Below are 309 nucleotides of genomic sequence, written 5' to 3'. Positions count from 1 at the left end.
GTACCGGGACCCCAAAACAGGGACCCCAAAACAGGGACCCTCCAAAGGGGGGACCCCCAAACAGAGATGCCTCAAAACAGGGACCCCAAAACCAGGACCCTCCAAAGCGGGGACCCCCAAACAGAGATCCCCAAAACAGGGACACACCCAAAAGTGGGACCATCCCGAAGGGGACACCCCCAAACAGAGATCCCCAAAACAGGGACTCCCAGAAATGGGGATGCTCTCTAACGGGGACCCTCGAAGCAGAGACCCCCAAAAGTGCAGACACTCCTCAAATGGGACCCCCCCCAAATGAGACCACCCCCA

The sequence above is a fragment of the Zosterops lateralis genome (genome assembly GCF_965231275.1).
Source record: "Zosterops lateralis genome assembly, contig: HAP1_HAP1_SCAFFOLD_336, whole genome shotgun sequence".
Classification (NCBI taxonomy): Eukaryota; Metazoa; Chordata; class Aves; order Passeriformes; family Zosteropidae; genus Zosterops; species Zosterops lateralis.
The sequence above is the reverse complement of the archived record's forward strand: the minus strand, read 5'-3'. Positions refer to the sequence as shown.